This window comes from Coregonus clupeaformis, chromosome 23, assembly GCF_020615455.1.
Source record: "Coregonus clupeaformis isolate EN_2021a chromosome 23, ASM2061545v1, whole genome shotgun sequence".
NCBI classification, from domain to species: Eukaryota; Metazoa; Chordata; class Actinopteri; order Salmoniformes; family Salmonidae; genus Coregonus; species Coregonus clupeaformis.
Window position 1 is genome coordinate 9,285,354 of NC_059214.1, and position 23,132 is coordinate 9,308,485.

General features: G+C 44.4%; 1 protein-coding gene across 2 annotated transcripts in view; it reads left to right on the top strand.

Annotated features, from left to right (window-relative positions):
- slain1a (SLAIN motif family, member 1a) overlaps positions 1–23,132 on the top strand; it is a 61,741-nt gene that overhangs the window by 23,694 nt on the left and 14,915 nt on the right. The gene's annotated exons all lie outside the window — the stretch shown is intronic.

The following is a 23,132-nucleotide window of genomic DNA, read 5'->3' on the forward strand; positions in this document are numbered from 1 at the left end:
GTAAATAATCATATCAACGGATGGAATCAGTGAATGAATGGCTGCAGCAACCATTACACAGTCTGACAAGCTGCATAACAAAAGAGGCCTAATTAGACAAAAGAACAATTAAGTCGTTCAAACAACTTAGTATCTCATTTAATTTACTTAGTATCTTGTTTGAACAACTTAGTAAAAAATTATATATATATTATTCATTTTTTTTACTATGTCGTTCAAACAAGATAATTCCAAGAGTCTAGTTTAATATTTTTGTGAATCATCATGTGTAATCAGGTGCTTTTGGACATGCCTCAAGTGTCTGTAGAAGAGAGAAGCCGAGATGTGGAAGTTGTGGAAAAGAAGATCATGTTGAATGTTATATGGATGAAGAACATGTCAAGTGTTGCAATTGTGGTGGGAACCATGAAGCTACATCTTTGAAATGCCCGAAGATGGCAAAAGAAGATGAGGTTGCCAGAGTCAGGGCTGTCCAGAGCATTTCATATGGAGAGGCGGTTGAGGGAACAAATGGTCCTTCTGAAGACTCCAGCGTGTTGGATAGGCCTTCACTGCAGGCTGCAGAGTTGGCCTCTCATCAGCAGGATCCAGATATGTTACAGTACATGTTAAGAAAGTGGACTTTGTGGCTTTTATGGCGATGGTGATTAATGGCACTGCTGGAGTGGAGAATAAGTCCAGTAAGATTGCTATCATTGGGTCTCAGGCAGAACGGTTCCTGGGATTGAAAAATGTTTTGGGCGGAGGAGTGCTGTCACGAGCAATGCCACCCTCTCAGGCCCCAGAGCCTGAAAATGGAGTTATGGAATTTTGAATGAAGTAAGAAGTGAAAGTTCGTTTTTGTTAGGTTTCTGTTTGTGTGAATTAAGGTCCCCCTCCACCCCTTTTTTGGAGTTTACATATTTTTTTACCCTGTCCAGTTGGTGGGGGTAATGCACCATAAACAATGGATGCCAACTGCCGTTAAACCCCAATGAAGAATAAGAATATGCAATGTATAGGATCATGCTAGCTAGCTAAGTGCACAGACAATGCACAAAACACTACATTTACATTACATTTACGTCATTTAGCAGACGCTCTTATCCAGAGCGACTTACACTAAATGCTTCCTCCAAGCCTAGTTACCTGGTCACTGTAGCTAGCACAAAATAATCAAAAGGTCTGACTGCACAGAGATGCTTAGGAAAATGGTCACAACGGGGGATCAGCGTGTATGTGTTTCAGGGTAGGGGGGTGTATCTGAGCGCCATCAGCTAGGACTTGACATTGGTTAATGCATTCGGAAAGTATTCAGACCCTTTGACTTTTTCCACATTTTGTTACGTTACAGCCTTATTCTAAAATTGATTAAATAAACAATTGTCCTCATCAGTCTACACACAATACTCCATAATGACAAAGCGAAAAGTTTTTTAGATTTTTTTGCCAATTTATTACAAATAAAAAACAAAATACCTTATTTACATAAGTATTCAGACCCTTTGCAATGACACTCGAAATTGAGCTCAGGTGCATCCTGTTTCCATTGATTATATCCTTGAGATGTTTCTACATCTTGATTGGAGTCCACCTGTGGCAAATTCAATTGATTGGACATGATTTGGAAAGGCACACAGCTGTCTACATATGGTCCCACAGTTGACAGTGCATGTCAGAGCAAAAACCAAGCCATTAGGTCAAAGGAATTGTCCGTAGAGCTCGTAGACAGGATTGTGTCAAGGCACAGATCTGGGGAAGGGTACCAAAACATTTCTGCAGCATTGAAGATTCCCAAGAACACAGTGGCCTCCATCATTCTCAAATGGAAAAAGTTTGGAACCACCAAGACTCTTCCTAGAGCTGGCCGGCCTGCCAAATTGAGCAATCGGGGGAGAAGGGCCTTGGTCAGGGAGGTGACCAAGAACCCAATGGTCTCTCTGACAGAGCTCCAGAGTTCCTCTGTGGAGATGGGAGAACCTTCCAGAAGGACAAACATCTCTGCAGCACTCCAACAATCAGGGCTTTATGGCCAGACGGAAGCCACTCCTCAGTAAAAGGCACATGACAGGATCGAGGGAAAGATTAATGGAGCAAAGTACAGAGAGATCCTTGATGAAAACCTGCACCAGAGCTCTCAGGACCTCAGACTGGGGCGACGGTTCACCTTCCAACAGTTCAACAACCCTAAGCACACAGCCAAGACAATGCAGGAGTGGCTTCGGGACAAGTCTCTGAATGTTGTTGAGTGGCCCAGCCAGAGCCCGGACTTGAACCCGACCTAACATCTCTGGAGAGACTTGAAAATAGCTTTGCAACGACGCTCCCCATCCAACCTGACAGAGCTTGAGAGGATCTGCAGAGAAGAATGGGAGAAGCTCCCCAAATACAGTTGTGCGAAGCTTTTAGCGTCATACCCAAGAAGACTCAAGGCTGTAATTGCTGCCAAAGGTGCTTCAACAAAGTACTGAGTAAAGGGTACATTTCAAATAAACTGTTTTTACTTTGTCATTATGGGGTTTTGTGTGTAGATTGATGAGGGGAATAAAATGGATCAATTTTTGAATAAGGCTGTAACCTAACAAAATGTGGAAAAAGTCAAGGGGTCTGAATACCTTCCGAAGGCACTGTACATGGCGGAGGCTCAATCAAGCTAGTCGTCTTAACTACTTTCTTATGCCATTCTCACTGGCACCAAAAGTTAAGGTGTTGATAGGGGATAGAATGTGGTCGGACCATCAAATAATTGGCATATACATTACTCTTACAGAATTACAGAAATGTAATCAAAGCCTATTGGATGACAACTTTTTTTTAACTAGGACAGAATAATTTATAACTGACCTTTAACAAAATATAGGTACTGTCACGGTTCAGACAGACGACAAGAGGACCACAATTGCGTCACACCAGAAAGTTTATTAAAACTTAAGGGAAAAGGGAAGTAGGGAGTGAGTGAAGGCTCCAGGGGTTATCCCGTCCAATGTGCTGGGTCTGTGCCCCCCCCCAGTGGCAGCGATGCGTCCGATGACGCCGGTGGTTGGTGGTCCAGAAGTCCTGGGGGGGGAGGAAACACAGACACAACGGGGCGGATGAAACAAGGCAGAAGTACAGTTCAAGGGAAATCCAAATACGTTGTAGCAAGGCAGAAGGCTGGTCAGAGTTACCGGGGTCGAAGAGTAGTCAGGAGTCGTAATGGCAGAGAGCAGGTCTGGTTTTCCTGGGGCAGAAGAGTATCCAAGAATCAGGCAGGTCCGGGGTCACAAAACAAGGGTGAGCCAGAAGCGCGAGCACACAGGTTCCGGGGTGTGAGCTTTGCAGACGATCTGACAAAGGAGAGCTGAAAGACGGGACTTTAAATACTGGGAGAGGTTAGTGGGTAATGCAGCGCAGCTGGCAGAGTAATTAGAGCCGAGCAGAGCAGGGACAGGTGGAGCTCGTTAGGCTGAGTAGAGAGAGAGAGATGAGCAGAGTGGAAGATAGTGGAAACACATTAAGGTGGTAACCCGGTGGAGTGAGAGGGCTCATGACAGAACCCCCCAAGGGACGGCCCCAGAAGTCCCAAGAGCAACACCACGCCGGGCGGGAGGAGGGGAGCCGGAGGAGGGCTAGAACTCCTCCGAACGGTCCGAGCGAACGCCCTCATCCTCGGAGGAAGCCGGAGGGCCGTGGTCGGGAGATGGGACAGGTCCCGAGACAGGATCAGGCACAGGACAGGAAGCCGAGCGGGCAGGACGGTTAGGGATCCCTCTGGGGCGGCCCCTACGGATTGCAGGTTGATCAGGATGCCGTTGGTGGAAGGCGGTGATGAGAGTCCTATCCACAATCCGACTAGCTGGCACCCAGGTCCTCTCCTCAGGTCCATAGCCCTCCCAGTCAATGAGGTACTGGAGACCCCTACCCCTCCGTCTGGACCGAAGCAGGCGGCGGACGGTGTAAACCAGACCACCATCGACGAGCCGTGGAGGAGGAGGACAAGGCGCAGCAGGGACCAGCGGACTCTCATGAATGGGCTTAATCTTAGACACATGGAAAGTGGGGTGCACCCTCATGGAATTAGGCAGTTGGAGCCGGACAGCAGTTGGGCTAATCACTCTTATGATAGGGAATGGGCCAATGAACCGAGGTGCCAACTTCTGCGACTCCACCCTGAGTGGCAGGTTCCTTGACGACAACCACACCCCTTTGACCAACATGGTAGGTGGGAGCAGGGATTCTCCGACGGTTGGCCCCGGTAGTGTAGCTGGCAACGGATCTGAGAAGTGTGGCTCGGGCCTGTGACCAGGTGCGGCGACATCGACGGGCAAACGCAAGTGCAGATGGGCAAGTAACCTCCCCTTCCTGACTGGCAAATAGAGGAGGCTGGTATCCATAAACACATTGGAAAGGGGACATACCGATGGCAGAGCAGGTCAGAGAATTGTGTGCGTACTCCACCCATGTCAATTGCTGCGACCAGGAGTGGGGGGTTGCGTGAAGTCATGCATCGCAGTGCCTTCTCGAGCTCCTGATTTGCCCGCTCTGACTGCCCATTGGATTGGGGATGGAATCCGGAAGTCAGACTGACTGTGGCTCCCAGCAGGTGACAGAACTCCTTCCAAAAAGCGGAGGAGAATTGTGGACCACGGTCAGAAACTACATCCTTTGGCAGTCCGTGGATCCGGAAGACGTGTTCCAGGACCACCTGGGCGGTCTCCTTGGCGGTTGGGAGCTTGGGGAGGGGAAATGAAGTGTGCCATCTTGCTGAATCGGTCAACTATGGTGAGAATGACGGTCTTGCCCCTTGAAGGGGGCAGCCCCGTGACAAAGTCAAGGGCGATGTGAGACCAGGGACGTCTGGGCACAGGCAGGGGCTGCAGCAATCCGGCTGGGGGCTGGCAGGACGACTTGTGTTGGTTGCAGATGGGGCAGGCTTGGACGAATTCCCGTACATCCTTTCTCAGAGCGGGCCACCAGAACCTCTGGGCGAGCAGGTTGTAAGTGCGGGTGGAGCCAGGGTGACAAGCTAGGCGGGGAGTCATGTCCCCACTGAACGACCTGGGACCTTAGGTTTTCGGGGGACAAAAAGGGCGGTCAGCTGGGCAAGTGCTGGGACCGGGCTGGTTACGGAGAGCTTCCAGCACCTGTTCCTCAACAGCCCAGGTCAGAGCTGCTACGATGCAGGGACTTGGCAGAATCGACACAGGATCCTTGGAGGGGTTGTCATCCTTCTGGAATTGACGGGAGAGGGCGTCTGGCTTGGTGTTGCGTGATCCAGGCCGGTATGACAGAGTGAAATTAAACCTGGTGAAGAACAGGGCCCAGCGGGACTGCCTGGAGTTCAACCGTTTGGCCGTGCGGATGTACTCCAAGTTCTTATGATCGGTCCAAACGAGAAATGGAATGGTGGACCCCTCCAGCCAGTGACGCCACTCCTCCAAGGCAAGCTTCACAGCCAGCAGCTCTCGGTTCCCTATGTCGTAATTGCACTCAGAGGGGGACAACCGACGTGAGAAAAAGGCACAGGGATGGAGCTTCCTATCCTCCGCAGCCCACTGAGAAATCACAGCACCAACTCCCACATCCGAGGCGTCCACCTCCACAATGAATTGCCGGTCCACGTCAGGCATCTGGAGGATGGGAGCGGAGGTGAACCTTACCTTGAGGGTACTGAAGGCCTTGTCGGCTGCTGGGGTCCAGGTGAAGGGTTGCTTGGTGCTGGTTAGAGCAGTGAGAGGGGCAGCAACGGTACTGTAGTTCCGGATAAACTTTCTATAGAAGTTAGCAAACCCCAGAAACTGTTGCAGCTTCTTTCTGTTCTCCGGAACTGGCCATGACGTGACTGCTGATACTTTGGCAGGATCCATTTGGATACTTCCCTCTGCCACTATGTACCCCAGGAAGGCCACTGTCTTGACGTGAAACTCACATTTCTCTGCCTTGGCGTAGAGGGAATTCTCCAGAAGACGATGAAGGACTTGCTGGACATGGCGGGTGTGTTCAGACAGGTTTCTGGAGTAGATTAAGATGTCATCCAGGTAAACGAAGACAAACTTGTTTAACATGTCCCGCAGTACATCATTCACTAGAGCCTGGAACACAGCAGGAGCATTGGTGAGGCCAAAAGGCATAACCAGATACTCGTAGTGGCCTGTTGGTGTATTGAATGCGGTCTTCCATTCATCTCCCTCCCGGATCCGCACTAGGTGGTAAGCGTTTCTGAGATCCAACTTGGTAAAAACAGTGGCTCCCTGGAGCAACTCAAAAGCAGAGGTGAGCAGAGGGAGAGGGTAACGGTTTTTCACTGTGATGTCGTTGAGTCCCCTGTAGTCGATGCAGGGGCGAAGAGATCCGTCCCTCTTCCCCACAAAGAAGAAGCCAGCACCAGCCGGAGATGAAGATGAACGGATCAATCCTGTGGACAGAGAGTCATTGATGTAGTCCTCCATGGACCTTCTTTCAGGAGCAGACAACGAATAAAGACGGCCCCTTGGAGGGGCTGTTCCAGGGAGGAGGTCGATGGCACAGTCGTACGGTCGGTGAGGGGGCAGAGATCTGAGGTGAAGCGGCGCTGGCGCTCTGCAGGAGTGAGAGAGGCTCGCCCAATCTCCATAGGCTCAGACTGATCAAGCTGACTTGGGTGAGTGGCAGTAGCTGACAGGAGCCCAGTCGGATCTCTCCGAATGCCGGTAGTTGGTGGACCTTGGCGCCCCCTCTCACGACGACGGGTCTGTATCCTTCTGTCGATCCGGACAGTCAGTGCGATGGCTTCATCAAGAGTGGAAGGCAGTTCATGGGAGACCAACTCGTCCTTGATATAGTCAGCCAAGCTATGGAAGAACGCGTCCCACCAACGATGGTGTGTTCCAAGAACTTCGTCTTGCCAGGGTTCGGAAGTCGATGGAATGGTCTGCGACTGTACGTCTGCCTTGTCGAATACTGAACAGTTCACGAGACGCCTCTGCGGTTGGTGAATCCAGGTCAAACACCTTCAGCATCTCCTCAGCAAACAGGTCGAAGGTTGCACATGCGGGGGTTTGACGTTCGAACTCTGCTGTTCCCCAGAGTCGAGCTCGGCCCGTCAGGTGAGTGATGGCATACCCGACCCTAGCCCCCTCCGTGGCGAAGGTCCTTGGCTGCAAGGAGAACTGAAGTCGGCAGCTAGTCAGGAATGGCCGGACCTGGGTAGAATCGCCGTTGAACCGCTCGGGGTTTCCAATCTTGGGTTCCGGGGCAGCGGCTGAAATGACCGGGGCAGGTAACTCGGAGGCAGGGCTGGTGGGCAGACTGGCTGGGGTAAGGTTGGTGAGGAGTTGGATGATCCTGGCGAGTTGTTGTTGCTGCTGCTGGGACTGCTGCTGGTGCTGCTGGAACTGCTGATGCTGTTGGTGGCCGACCTGAAGCAGAGAGGTGATGTCGCCGCTCATGCGACCTAGCTCTCTCTCAGTGTGTTCCAGGCGTAGCATGGCGGTGGGTTGCTCAGGTTCTTCGGTTTCCATGTCGGGGAAGTGTGCGCTGAGTCCATGATGGTCAGATCGTACTGTCACGGTTCAGACAGACGACAAGAGGACCACAATTGCGTCACACCAGAAAGTTTATTAAAACTTAAGGGAAAAGGGAAGTAGGGAGTGAGTGAAGGCTCCAGGGGTTATCCCGTCCAATGTGCTGGGTCTGTGCCCCCCCCCAGTGGCAGCGATGCGTCCGATGACGCCGGTGGTTGGTGGTCCAGAAGTCCTGGGGGGAGGAAACACAGACACAACGGGGCGGATGAAACAAGGCAGAAGTACAGTTCAAGGGAAATCCAAATACGTTGTAGCAAGGCAGAAGGCTGGTCAGAGTTACCGGGGTCGAAGAGTAGTCAGGAGTCGTAATGGCAGAGAGCAGGTCTGGTTTTCCTGGGGCAGAAGAGTATCCAAGAATCAGGCAGGTCCGGGGTCACAAAACAAGGGTGAGCCAGAAGCGCGAGCACACAGGTTCCGGGTGTGAGCTTTGCAGACGATCTGACAAAGGAGAGCTGAAAGACGGGACTTTAAATACTGGGAGAGGTTAGTGGGTAATGCAGCGCAGCTGGCAGAGTAATTAGAGCCGAGCAGAGCAGGGACAGGTGGAGCTCGTTAGGCTGAGTAGAGAGAGAGAGATGAGCAGAGTGGAAGATAGTGGAAACACATTAAGGTGGTAACCCGGTGGAGTGAGAGGGCTCATGACAGGTACAGCAGATCCCCCTATTGTATGGGACACTTTTAAATGTGCCTTTAGAGACCATGCAATTCAATACTCATCTTTAAAACAAAAGCAATTTTGGTCAAAATAATTCATATTAACAAAGGAAATAGAGGGACTAACAGCACAGTAAAAACTGTACCATAGAGGCAGAGATTACGTTAGAGGAAAAACTAAAAGGAATGGAGGAACCTATTCAAGAAATATCAAATGTAATATATTATAAAAAATTAAGCGAACTGGATGGAATATGGGGAAAAATGCATCAAATTATTTTTTTATCGTTAACATAGAAATGCTACCAAAAAGAATTTACCAAATTATATTTTGAAAGAGGAAACAAAGTACTTTAAGCATATGTTTTCTTTTCTGTCTCCATCTCCACTAACCAAAGTTAATTGTAAGGATTTTTGTCCTATTAATAATGTAAAATGAACTGCTGTACAGAAAGACTCATGTGAAGGCCAAATTACAGAGAAGGAACTTCTTGATGCAATTAAAGCCTTTAAGTCTGGGGAAACTCTAGGGCTGGAAGGCATACTAGTTGAGGTTAACCAAACCTTTTTTGATGTACTCAGAGGACCATTATTAGCATGTTTTAACCACTCCTATAAAAATGGTAGATTATCAGATACTCAACAAGAAGGTCTGATTTAATTATTACTGAAACAGGACCAAAGTGGTAAATATAAAAATCCAGTCCATTAAATAAATTGGAAACCCCTTACACTTCATTGTTGTGATGCAAAAATTCAAGCAAAATGCATAGCGCATAGAATTAAAAAGGTATTGTTGGATATTATTAATCCTAATCAGACAGGTTTTTTACATGGACGTAAATACATTGGACAAGTACTGGAAACAATAGAACACTATGAAAAATCTGGGAAACCAGGCCTGGTATTCATAGCCGACTTTGAAAAACCTTTTGATAAAGTACGACTGGAATTTATTTATAAATGCTGGTATATTTCAATTTTGAGAATCTCTTATACAATGGGTTAATGTTATGTATAGTAACCCTAGGTGTAAAATAGTAAATAATGGCTACTTCTCAGAAAGTATTAAACTGTCAAGAGGAGTAAAACAAGGTTGTCCACTATCGGCATATCTATTTATTATGGCCATTGAAATGTTAGCTATTAAAATCAACAATAATATCAGGGGGGCTAGAAATCCAGTGCTTAAAAACAAAGGTGTCATTGCACGCTGATGATTCATGTTTTCTTTTAAATCCACAATTTTGATCCCTCAGCCTCATAGATGATCTAGATAATTGTTCTAACCTCTCTGGATTACAACCAAATTATGATAAATATTACGTATTGGATCACTAAAAAATACAATAGCGTGTAGTAAAAAAAAAAAAAGGTATAATCTTTGTAAATGATATCATAAATAGGACTGGTGGAGTTATGTCACACATGTAGCTATCAAAGATATATGGAAACATCTGCTCTACTCAAAATTACAACCAACTAATTGTAGCATTACCACAAAAATGGAAGAGGCAAGTGGAAGGGGGAGAAAGTAAGGAACTTGTCTGTCGGTCCTGCATTAAAGAACAAAATTGGTTAAAGAAGATTGTGATCAATAAAAAAGTATACCAGTTTCATTTGAGGACCAAAAAAATGACAGGTGTGTCATATAGATTGCAAAATAGTTGGGAAGAGATTTTCGATGTACCGAATCCATATCACATGGTCTATGAACTGATACACAAAACAAAACTTAGAGTTTTTACGTTTAAATTATTATTCTTGCAACCAATAGAATGATATATATATGGGGGATACAACCATCCCAGCTCTGCAGATTTTGCTGTGAAGAGACAGATTTATTAGATAATTTGTTTTGGTACTGTCCATATGTAGCTTGTTTTTGGTCGCAGGTTCAGGAATGGCTGAAGAATTGCAACATTTACCTGGAGCAAACTCTGCAAATAGCACTGCTGGGTGATTTAAAAAGTCATAGTCAATCAATCAATAATATAATAATACTCTTAGCAAAAGTGTTTATCTTTAATTTACAATTTGTAAAACCTATGAGAATAGAAAGGTTCAGAACTTTTGTGAAACATCACAGCACAGTTGAAAAATATATGGCAAATAGAAATCAAATGTGGATGGTGTTTAGAGATAGATGGGAGGGGTTGAGTGCAGCTGAAGGATGGGACTAAAAACAAACATTTACATCATTTAGCAAACACTCTTATCCAGAGCGACTTACAAATTGGTGCATTCAACATATGATCGCAAGTGGGACAACCACTTTTTTTTGTGTGGGGGGGTAGAAGGATTACTTTATACTATTCCAGGTATTCTTTAAAGAGGTAGGGTTTCAAGTGTCTCCGGAAGGTGGTCAGTGACTCCACTGTCCTGGCGTCGGGGGGGAGCTTGTTCCACCATTGGGGTGCCAGAGCAGCAAATAGCTTTGACTGGGCTGAGTGGGAACTGTGCTTCTGTAGAAGTAGGGGAGCTAGCAGGCCAGAGGTGGATGAATGTAATGCCCTCGTTTGGGTGTAGGGTCTGATCAGAGCCTGAAGGTAAGGAGGTGCCGTTCCCCTCACAGCTCCGTAGGCAAGCACCATGGTCTTGTAGTAGATGCGAGCCTCAACTGGAAGCCAGGGGAGTGTGCGGAGGAGCGGGGTGACATGAGAGAACTTGGGAACGTCAAACACCAGACGGGCTGCGGCGTTCTGGATAAGTTGTAGGGGTTTAATGGCACAGGCAGGGAGCCCAGCAAACAGCAAGTTGCAGTAATCCAGACGGGAGATGACAAGTGCCTGGATTAGGACCTGTGCCGCTTTCTGTGTAAGGTAGGGTCCTACTCTGCAAATGTTGTACAGCATGAACCTGCAGGATCGGGTCACCGCTTTGATGTTAGCGGAGAATGACAGGGTGTTGTCCAGGGTCACGCCAAGGCTCTTTGCACTCTGGGAGGAGGACACAATGGAGTTGTCAACCGTGAGGGCGAGATCTTGGAGCGGGCAGTCCTTCCCCGGGAGGAAGAGCAGCTCCGTCTTGCCGAGGTTCAGCTTGAGGTGGTGATCCGACATCCACACTGATATGTCTACCAGACATGCAGAGATGTGATTCGCCACCTGGTTATCAGAAGGGGGAAAGGAGAAAATTAATTGTGTGTCGTCTGCGTAGCAATGATAGGAGAGACCATGTGAGGATATGACAGAGCCAAGTGACTTGGTGTATAGAGAGAATAGGAGAGGGCCTAGAACTGAGCCCTGGGGGACACCAGTGGTGAGAGCACGTGGTGCGGAGACAGATTCTCGCCACGCCACCTGGTAGGAGCGACCTGTCAGGTAGGACGCAATCCAAGAGTGAGCAGCGCCGGAGATGCCCAACTCGGAGAGGGTGGAGAGGAGGATCTGATGGTTCACAGTATCAAAGACAGCGGATAGGTCTAGAAGGATAAGAGCAGAGGAGAGAGAGTTAGCTTTAGCAGTGCGGAGAGCCTCCGTGACACAGAGAAGAGCAGTCTCAGTTGAATGACCAGTCTTGAAACCTGACTGGTTTGGATCAAAAAGGTAATTCTGAGAGAGATAGCAGGAGAGTTGGCTAGAGACGGCACGCTCAAGAGTTTTGGAGAGAAAAGAAAGAAGGGATACTGGTCTGTAGTTGTTGACATCGGAGGGATCGAGTATAGGTTTTTTGAGGAGGGGTGCAACTCTCGATCTCTTGAAGACAAAAGATAACTATTGTTAAATATACTGTATAGTATTTACGGACACAGGAAGTAGAAGCATAAGTGTTGTTGTCCGTTAGTTTACTCCAATTAGGGGAGAGGTGGTAGGGTTAGGAGAAAATAATAAAGGGAAATATATTGTAAAAAATAAATATTTTATATATTTATTTCAAAAAATATATGGGGGATTGGAAATGATGCAGACAATTACATTGATGGAAGACACAATCTATCTGCAATATTAAAGCTGATCTACCCCCCCCCCCAAAAAAAACAAAAATATATATATAATAATAATAATTATGATATAATAAACATTATAGTTAAATCACGATGGATTCGTTTCCATGAAGCAGCTGCCTGCAGCTGGCTGCCGAGAGTCAATTCAGTGTCTTTACTTTACCTAGCTAGCACAACAGCATGCTAACCATTTAGCTAATGTTAGCCAGCTAGCTAGAAATGTATTAGATAATGGAAAGTTAATTAAATAGTTTCTTTGTCATTTTGCTAGCTAGATGTCTACAGTGCCTAGTTGTCTACAGTGTTGTGTTACAGACGGAATATCAAATGGATTAAATTGAGATTTTGTGTCACTGGCCTATACACAATACCCCATAATGTCAAAGTGGAATTATGTTTTTACATTGTTTTTACAAATGAATTACAAATGAAAAGCTGAAATGTCTTGAGTCATTAAGTATTCAACCCCTTTGTTATGGAAAGCCTAAATAAGTTCAGGAGTAAACATTTGCTTAACAAGTCACATAATAAGTCACATAATAAGTGTTTAACATGATTTTTGAATGACTACCTTATCTCTGTACCCCACACATACAATTATCTGTAAGGTCCCTTAGTCGAGCAATGATTTTCAAACACAGATTCAACCACAAAGACCAGGGAGGTTTTCCAATGCCTCGCAAAGAAGGGCACCTACTGGTAGATGGGTAAAAATAAAAAGCAGACATTGAATATCCCTTTGAGCATGGTGAAATTATTAATTTCACTTTGGATGGTGTATCAATACACCCAGTCACTACAAAGATACAGGCATCCTTCCTAACTCAGTTGCCGGAGAGGAAGGAAACCGCTCAAGGATTTCACCATGAGGCCAATGGTGACTTTAAAAGTATTACAGAGTTTAATGGCTATGATGGGAGAAAACTGAGGATGGATCAACAACATTGTAGTCACTCCACAATGCTAACCTAATTGACAGAGTCAAAAGAAGGAAGCCGGTACAGAATAAAACTATTCCTAAACATGCATCCTGTTTGCAACAAAAATAATACTGCAAAAAATGTGGCAAAGCAATTAACTTTGAGTGTCCAAGTTACAGTTCTGACTTAAATCTACTTGAAAATCTATAGCATGACCTTAAAATGGTTGTCTAGCAATGATCAACAACCAATTTGACAGCGCTTGAACATTTTTAAAAAGAATAAATGGGCAAATTTTGCACAATCCAGGTGTGGAAAGCTCTTAGAGACATACCCAGAAATACTCACATCTGCAATCGTTGCCAAAGGTGATTCTAACATGTATTGACTCAGGGTTGAATACTTATCCAATAAAGATATATTAGCGGGTCATTTTTCATGCATTTTTTTTTATTTGTTAGAAATATAATTTTTCTTCCACTTTGACATTACAGAGTATTTTGTGTAGATTGTTGACCAAAAAAAGACAGTTAAATCCATTTTAATCCCACTTTGTAGCACAACAAAATGTGGAAAAAGTCAAGTGGTGTGAATACTTTCTGAAGGCAATGTAGCTGCGGCCATCTGGCTAGTGTCATCAAGGGCTTTCTACAACAATAGCAACATTAGCGCAGCTAGCTATCTAGCTAACATTGGCTATTTAGACCATAAAGCAACACACATCAAGGCCGACTTCAAGGTCTTTGCTGTGTGAACACAAAAGAGATTGACTGCCTACATTCTGTACAGAGGTGCTAAGTACTGTCGGCAGGCAAACGTTTGACAATAATTTTAACATTTACATTTTTAGTCATTTAGCAGACGCTCTTATCCAGAGCAGCTTACAGTTAGTGAGTGCATACATTTTTCATACTGGCACCCCGTTGGAATCGAACCCACAACCCTGGCGTTGCAAACTGAGCTACAGGAGGGCCCGGTGTGTCTGAGCCTTTATGTATTGTAGTGGTCCTGTGTAACTGAACCACACAGGACCACTACAAGACATAAGTACAATATAGTACTGTTAAATACAATACATGATTACAATACAAGTGGAAGGTGTGATTGCCATCCCGTTGAGCGTACCATCCTCCCTCTGGCCATGGATGAGGCACGCAATGACATGAAGACCTATGTCAGTTTTGGATTCGGCCTGCCAAAAGGTTTTTCCCCAGGTGCATGAACAATGAGGACATTTACTGTGTCGATGAGAACCTATGGCCAGATGCTTATTATTTATTATTATATGCTCAAGACAGGCTTGATGCAAACTAGGGCCTATTAAACGTTATGTTTCTTTCATTCATTTCATTTGTTTCATTTGATTACAGTACAACTGTACAACAAATTTTTCTAATTTGGTCTGTCATAGTTGATGTGTACCTATGATGAAAATTACAGGCCTCTCTCATCTTTTTAAGTGGGAGAACTTGCACAATTGGTGGCTGACTAAATACTTTTTCCCCCCCACTGTATATAGCCTCCCTACTGTTATTTTATTTTACTTCTGCTCTTTTTTTCTCAACACTTTTTTGTTGTTGTTTTATTTGACTTTTTTTTATTACAAAATAAATGCATTGTTGGTTAAGGGCTGTAAGTAAGCATTTCCCTGTAATGTCTACACCTGTTGTATTCGGCGCATGTGGCCAATAAAATTTGATTTGATATGTGCATGTGTGCCTTGCTACATATCAGTGTGTGTAGTTTAATCTTGTTATTCTGAAGATTGGTTGGGATCAATAAATTCAGTATCAGTTATTTGGTGTGGCCCTGTCTAGTCACCTCTGCAGTTGAATAATGGATGAAGTGTGTCTCCAAAGGGGTGTGTATATATGTTCAGAGTCCTTCTCTCTGCTTTCAAAGGATGGATTCAGGAAAGGTAGGCTCTCCCTTCCTATGTCATGAATACAGCTTTGTTCCTCTGGTCTCAGTTAACTGTTGTTTATCTAGGTAGCTGTGAGTTGTTAGACTTAAATTCAACTTTTGACATTGTCGATAGTCTGCTGCTGAAATAAACCTATGGAATGGCTTTATATCCTCTGCTATATTATGGATTGAGAGTAACCTGTCTAACTGAACACAGAGGGTGTTCTTTAATGGAAGCCTCCCCAACATAGTCTAGGTAGGGCATACCCCAGGTCAGCTGTCTAGGCCCCTTACTTTTTTATATTTTCACTAATTACCTGCCACTGGCACTGAGTAAACTTATATTTTGGATCAATTGTTGTGTGGTGAAAGATGTCTCCAAACAAAATTAATGGACAATAAAATGTTTAGAATATAAGACTTGCTGCATTACAAGTGTTACCAGTTTGGAGTTTTTTACTAAGTTTTGAAAATTCACCACATAATTGTGAAAATAGCACCAAAGCGATTAAAAAATACTGTAATTAACCTGCTACTGAAAGAAATTGGTTCACTAGTACTGCATCAGACAGCATAAACACTTATGGTGCGTGTGTGCATGTGTGTTTTCGTATGCACATGTGTGCATCTTGTGCACGTGTGTGCCCTTGTTCTACATAATTTCTACCAGCATGTTAAATGTGCAAACAGAGGAAAAAAAAACTCTAGACCACCTTTACTCCACACACAGAGACGCATATAAAGCTCTCCCTCGCCCTCCATTTGGCAAATCTAACCATAACTCTATCCTCCTGATTCCTGCTTATAAGCAAAAACTAAAGCAGAAAGCACTAGTGACTCGGTTAATAAAAAAGTGGTCAGATGACGCAGATGCTAAGCTACAGGACTGTTTTGCTAGCACAGACTGGAACATGTTCCGAGATTCTTCAGATAGCATTGAGGAGTACACCACATCAGTCACTGGCTTCATCAATAAGTGCATCGATGACGTTGTCCCCACAGTGACCGTAAGTACATACCCCAACCAGAAGCCATGGATTACAGGCAACATCCGCACTGAGCTAAAGGGTAGAGGTGCTGCTTTCAAGGAGCGGAACTCTAACCCGGAAGCTTATAAGAAATCCCGCTATGCCCTCCGATGAACCATCAAACAGGCAAAGAGTCAGTACAGGACTAAGATTGAATCGTACTACACCAGCTCTGACGCTCGTCGGATGTGGCAGGGCTTGAAAACTATTACAGATTACAAAGGGAAGCACAGCCGCGAGCTGCCCAGTGACACAAGACTTCCAGACGAGCTAAACCACTTCTATGCTCGCTTCGAGGCAAGCAACACTGAAGCATGCATGAGAGCACCAGCAGTTCCGGATGACTATGTGATCACGCTCTCCGTAGCCAATGTGAGTAAGACTTTTAAGCAGGTCAACATTCACAAGGCTGCAGGGCCAGACTGATTACCAGGACGTGGACTCCGAGCATGTGTTGACCAACTGGCAAGTGTCTTCACTGACATTTTCAACATGTCCCTGACTGAGTCTGTAATACCAACATGTTTCAAGCAGACCACCATAGTCCCCGTGCCCAAGGACACTAAGATAACCTGCCTAAATGACTACCGACCCGTAGCATTAACGTCTGTAGCCATGAAGTGCTTTGAAAGGCTGGTCATGGCTCACATCAACACCATTACCCCAGAAACCCTAGACCCACTCCAATTTGCATACCGCCCCAACAGATCCACAGATGATGCAATCTCTATTGCACTCCACACTGCCCTTTCCCACCTGGACAAGAGGAACACCTACGTGAGAATGCTATTCATTGACTACAGCTCAGCATTCTACACCATAGTGCCCTCAAAGCTCATCACTAAGCTAAGGATCCTGGGACTAAACACCTCCCTCTGCAACTGGATCCTGGACTTCCTGACGGGCCGCTCCCAGGTGGTAAGGGTAGGTAACAACACATCTGCCACATTGATCCTCAACACATTGACTCTGCACCGGTACCCTCCTGTATATATAGCCTCCCTACTGTTATTTTACTTTACTTCTGCTCTTTTTTTCTCAACACTTTTTTGTTGTTGTTTTATTTGACTTTTTTTTATTACAAAATAAATGCATTGTTGGTTAAGGGCTGCAAGTAAGCATTTCCCTGCTTACCCTGTAATGTCTACACCTGTTGTATTCGGCGCATGTGGCCAATAAAATTTGATTTGATATGTGCATGTGTGCTTTGCTACATATCAGTGTGTGTAGTTTAATCTTGTTATTCTGAAGATTGGTTGGGATCAATAAATTCAGTATCAGTTATTTGGTGTGGCCCTGTCTAGTCACCTCTGCAGTTGAATAATGGATGAAGTTTGTCTCCAAAGGGGTGTGTGTATATGTTCAGAGTCCTTCTCTCTGCTTTCAAAGGATGGATTCAGGAAAGGTTGGCTCTCCCTCCCTATGTCATGAATACAGCTTTGTTCCTCTGGTCTCAGTTAACTGTTGTTTATCTAGGTAGCTGTGAGTTGTTAGACTTAAGTTCAACTTTTGACATTGTCGATAGTCTGCTGCTGAAAAAAACCTATGGAATGGCTTTATATCCTCTGCTATATTATGGATTGAGAGTAACCTGTCTAACTGAACACAGAGGGTGTTCTTTAATTGAAGCCTCCCCAACATAGACCAGGTAGGGCATACCCCAGGTCAGCTGTCTAGGCCCCTTACTTTTTTATATTTTCACTAATGACCTGCCACTGGCACTGAGTAAAGCCTTTTTGTCCATGTATGATGACTCAACATTATACACGTCAGCTACCACAGCAAGTGAAATCACTGCATCACTTAACAATGAGCTGCAGTCAGTTTTACAATGGGTGGCAAGTAATACACTTTTCCTAAATATTTAAATAACTAAAAACATTGTATTTGGGACAAATCATTCACTAAACAGTAAACCTCAAATACATATTTTAATTAATAATGTGGAAATTGAGCAAGTTGAGGAGACTAAACTGCTTGGTGTAACCCTGGATTGTAAACTGTCATGGTCAAAACATATTGATGCAACGGTAGCTAAAATGGCAGAGAGGTCTGTCCATAATAAAGTGTTACTCTGCTTTATTGACATCGCTATCAACAAAACAAGTCTTACAGGCCCTAGTTTTATCTCACCTGGACTACTGCCCAGTCATATGGTGCCACAAAGAGTGACATAGGCAAATTACAGGTGGCCCAGAACAGAGCACCACGGCTGGCCCTTAAGTGTACACGAACACCTAACATCAATAACATGCATGTCAATCTCTCCTGGCTCAAAGTAGAGGAGAGATTGATTGCATCACTACTTGTCTTTGTGAAAGGTATTGACATGTTGAAAGCAAGGAGCTGTCTGTTCAGACAACTAGCACACAGCTCAGACACCCATGCATACCCCACAAGATATGCCACCAGGGGTCTCTTCACAGTCCCCAAGTTCAGAACAGACTCTGGGAAACGCACAGTACTACATCGAGCCATGACTACATGGAACTCTATTCCACATCAATTAACTCAAGCGAGCAGTTAAATCAGATTAAAAAAACGAATAAAACGACACCTTATGGAACAACGCGGATCGTGAAGAGACACACACACACATTCGCAACACACACTAACACACCACGCACTGTGAGAATGTGATTTGAAGGAGTCAGGCGCAGGAGGGTAAATCACCGAATACAGAGTTTATTCCGTAGGACACAGTTCCGCTGGATAGCGTCAACAAAATACAGGCACACGGGGAAACAATATCCCCGGAAATACAAGGTACAGGTAGCTCAACCGAGCTACACTCAACTCACAATAAACAATCTCCCAAAAGGACAAGGGGGGCAGAGGGAACACTTATACATGTACTAATGAGGGGATATGAACCAGGTGTGTGTAATTGACAAGACAAGACAAATGGAATGATGAGATATGGAGCGGCAGTGGCTAGTAGGCCTGTGACGACGAACGCCGAAGCCTGCCCGGACAAGGAGGGGAGGCAGCTTCGGAGGAAGTCATGACACGCACTGTACACACACGTACATTGTAATGTTGGAACATTGTTGTATTGTGGTATAATACATTTTGAATTGTAGATATGTAGTTGTAGGGTCGTGGTGTAAAAATATGTTGTGTGATGTACTGTTTTATAAAAAAAATTGTGATGTAATTGCCTTAATCTGGTTTGGACCCCAGGAAGACAAATGCTAATTGCTAATTTTACCCAGCAGTGGTAAGGCTAATTGTGTGTGAAGTACGCTAAATACTAAAGCACTGATCTCTCTCTCTGTCATGTGCCTTGCTGCCTACCAATAACTGGGGTTGCGTAGGAAATGGCACCCTATTCCCTATACAGTGTACTTCATTCTGTGTGCTATATAGGGAATATGGTGTCATTTCAAACGCAGCTGGGAATAAACTCAGTTTGCTGTAAATGCACACACAGCCTCCACACATGTTCATATCTGGTAATCACTATGCACTGTGTGTTCCAGCCAGTACACTAGGGATGTTGAAGGGAGCACATTTCATTTTTTGGGAGTGGATTTTACATGGTTTAATCCCTAATTATTCCCCCTAAATATCCATGAACCAACAAGCTGAAGCTGCAAAGGTTTTACACAATAGTTTTTACAATCTGAAATATTACAGTGTTTTTCAATATCTTTGGCACAATATTCAGATGTATTGTGTTATATTTTCAAATCTCTTTGTACAAAACACAAAACCAATAACACTTTTAATGACCCCTGTCTTGCATTTATGTTCATCATCTTTGATTTGAACAACACTTTTCTGTAAAATACAGTACCATGACAACATTTTGTTTAGCCACCAATACATCAGATAATGATAAGCTGACCGTTTACTTAAATAACATTTAATCCAATAGTAAAAAATGCTATATATTATTTTTGAAAGTGAAGTGGAATATTAGATGGCAAATATCATTTTCCATACAGTATTTGGCTATAACTAGATTATTTTTATTGTTTTATTAAATATGTCAGTCTTAGAGTTCCCCTGCTGATTTTGTACGTTTGCCCAATGACATGATCCGTCTATCATTTTAATGGTAGGTTTATTTGAACAGTGAGAGACAGACAACCAACAATAAAAATCAAGAAAAACGCATGTCAAAAAAGTAATAAATTGATTTGCATTTTAATTAGGGAAATAAGTATTTGACCCCTCTGCAAAACATGACTTAGTACTTGGTGGCAAAACCCTTGTTGGCAATCACAGAGGTCAGACGTTTCTTGTAGTTGGCCACCAGGTTTGCACACATCTCAGGAGGGATTTTGTCCCACTCGTCTTTGCAGATCTTCTCCAAGTCACTAAGGTTTCGAGGCTGACATTTGGCAACTCGAACCTTCAGCTCCCTCCACAGATTTTCTATGGGATTAAGTTCTGGAGACTGGCTAGGCCACTCCAGGACCTTAATGTCCTTCTTCTTGAGCCACTCCTTTGTTGCCTTGGCCGTGTGTTTTGGGTCATTGTCATGCTGGAATACCCATCCACGACCCATTTTCAATGTCCTGGCTGAGGGAAGGAGGTTCTCACCCAAGATTTGACGGTACATGGCCCCGTCCATCGTCCCTTTGATGCGGTGAAGTTGTCCTGTCCCCTTAGCAGAAAAACACCCCCAAAGCATAATGTTTCCACCTCCATGTTTGACGGTGGGGATGGTGTTCTTGGGGTCATAGGCAGCATTCCTCCTCCAAACACGGCGAGTTGAGTTGATGCCAAAGAGCTCGATTTTGGTCTCATCTGACCACAACACTTTCACCCAGTTCTCCTCTGAATCATTCAGACGTTCATTGGCAAACTTCAGATGGGCCTGTATATGTGCTTTATTGAACAGGGGGACCTTGCGGGCGCTGCAGGATTTCAGTCCTTCACGGCGTAGTGTGTTACCAATTGTTTTCTTGGTGACTACGTTCCCAGCTGCCTTGAGATCATTAAAAAGATCCTCCCGTGTAGTTCTGGGCTGATTCCTCACCGTTCTCATGATGATTGCAACTCCACGAGGTGAGATCTTGCATGGAGCCCCAGGCCGAGGGAGATTGACAGTTATTTTGTGTTTCTTCCATATATATATATATATATATATATATATATATATATATATATATATACAGTGGGGAAAAAAGTATTTAGTCAGCCACCAATTGTGCAAGTTCTCCCACTTAAAAAGATGAGAGAGGCCTGTAATTTTCATCATAGGTACACGTCAACTATGACAGACAAATTGAGAGAAAAAATCCAGAAAATCACATTGTAGGATTTTTAATGAATTTATTTGCAAATTATGGTGGAAAATAAGTATTTGGTCACCTACAAACAAGCAAGATTTCTGGCTCTCACAGACCTGTAACTTCTTCTTTAAGAGGCTCCTCTGTCCTCCACTCGTTACCTGTATTAATGGCACCTGTTTGAATATGTTATCAGTATAAAAGACACCTGTCCACAACCTCAAACAGTCACACTCCAAACTCCACTATGGCCAAGACCAAAGAGCTGTCAAAGTGGAACAGGTTGAGAGCTTCAAGTTCCTTGGTGTCCACATCACCAACGAACTATCATGGTCCAAACACACCAAGACAGTCGTGAAGAGGGCACGACAAAGCCTATTCCCCCTCAGGAGATTCGGCATGGGTCCTCAGATCCTCAAAAAATTCTACAGCTGCACCATCGAGAGCATCCTGACTGGTTGCATCACCGCCTGGTATGGCAACTGCTTGGCCTCCGACCACAAGGCACTACAGAGGGTAGTGCGTACGGCCCAGTACATCACTGGGGCCAAGCTTCCTGCCATCCAGGTCCTCTATACCAGGTGGTGTCAGAGGAAGGCCCTCAAAATTGTCAAAGACTCCAGCCACCCTAGTCATAGACTGTTCTCTCTGCTACCGCACTGCAAGCGGTACCGGAGTGCCAAGTCTAGGTCCAAAAGACTTCTCAACAGCTTCTACCCCCAAGCCATAAAACTCCTGAACAGCTAATCATGGCTACCCGGACTATTTGCACTGCCCCCCCACCCCATCTTTTTACGCTGCTGCTACTCTGTTAATTATTTATGCATAGTCACTTTAACTCTACCCACATGTACATATTACTTCAACTACCTCAACTAGCCGGTGCCCCCGCACATTGACTCTGCACCGGTACCCCCCTGTATATATAGCCTCCCTACTGTTATTTTATTTTACTTCTGCTCTTTTTTTCTCAACACTTTTTTTGTTGTTTTATTTTACTTTTTTATTAAAAATAAATCCACTGTTGGTTAAGGGCTGTAAGTAAGCATTTCACTGTAATGTCTGCACCTGTTGTATTCGGCGCATGTGGCCAATAACATTTGATTTGATTTGATTTGCGAATAATCACACCAACTGTTGTCACCTTCTCACCAAGCTGCTTGGCGATGGTCTTGTAGCCCATTCCAGCCTTATGTAGGTCTACAATCTTGTCCCTGACATCCTTGGAGAGCTCTTTGGTCTTGGCCATGGTGGAGAGTTTGGAATCTGATTGATTAATTGCTTCTGTGGACAGGTGTCTTTTATACAGGTAACAAACTGAGATTAGGAGCACTCCCTTTAAGAGTGTGCTCCTAATCTCAGCTCGTTACCTGTATAAAAGACACCTGGGAGCCAGAAATCTTTCTGATTGAGAGGGGGTCAAATACTTATTTCCCTCATTAAAATGCAAATCAATGTATAAAAATGTTTACATGCGTTTTTCTGGATTTTGTTGTTGTTATTCTGTCTTTCACTGTTCAAATAAACCTACCATTAAAATTATAGACTGATCATTTCTTTGTCAGTGGGCAAGCGTACAAAATTAGCAGGGGATCAAATACTTTTTTCCCTCACTGTATGATTTGACCGTCCAACATAAATTGATGTCAATTGATACATTTATGATGTAAAAATCTATAATTTTACAGTGTTCAGTAGTTATCAAACTAGGCCATAAAAAACTAGACACTATCAAATTAAAACATGTCAAAAGTATTGTGAATATTGCATTTTGCAGAATACTTGAAAAGGGTGATTTGGTGCAGTGAACAAGTGACTTTGTGAATTTGTTTGTTGTGAGTCAATTGGAAATGTGCTCAGAGTATATCTGTGTGTGTGTGTGCTTATTTGTCAGTCTGAGTATTTCAATCTAACCT